We start from the raw sequence: 412 nt of genomic DNA, 5'->3' as shown, positions 1-412 counted from the left end.
TTGTGGTGAGTGCTTGGCCTGTGTGTTTATCTTTTAGTGTTTTCTTTTACCTTTATGAGGGGTACTGCATGAAATGTTAAAGGGGCTATGCTATAAATTGAGATTGTGTAAAGCAGACAAGAGATATGCATTTCATCACTCGGCACTCCAATGCAGGTATTTTTAAGCTAGCATCAATAACAACGAAGATATAGACGATTAAAAATTACGCTCTTCCTCTCCCCCCTCAACTCGTCCATGCGGGGCACCAGACAAAAATAAAGAAAACAGGTCTGGGACTGAGCCCCGCCCATTAATACGTCATCTGCTGACATTCCTTCTGCAACTTCCGGTTGTCGCTCCTAGCGCTCCAGCAGCAGTGTCGGCGGCGTGATTGCGGCGCGCATCATGTTTCTTTGCTTGTCGTCTGTTG

Source organism: Amblyomma americanum, chromosome 11, assembly GCF_052857255.1.
Source record: "Amblyomma americanum isolate KBUSLIRL-KWMA chromosome 11, ASM5285725v1, whole genome shotgun sequence".
In the NCBI taxonomy this organism is placed as follows: Eukaryota; Metazoa; Arthropoda; class Arachnida; order Ixodida; family Ixodidae; genus Amblyomma; species Amblyomma americanum.
This window is presented reverse-complemented; position numbering follows the sequence as displayed.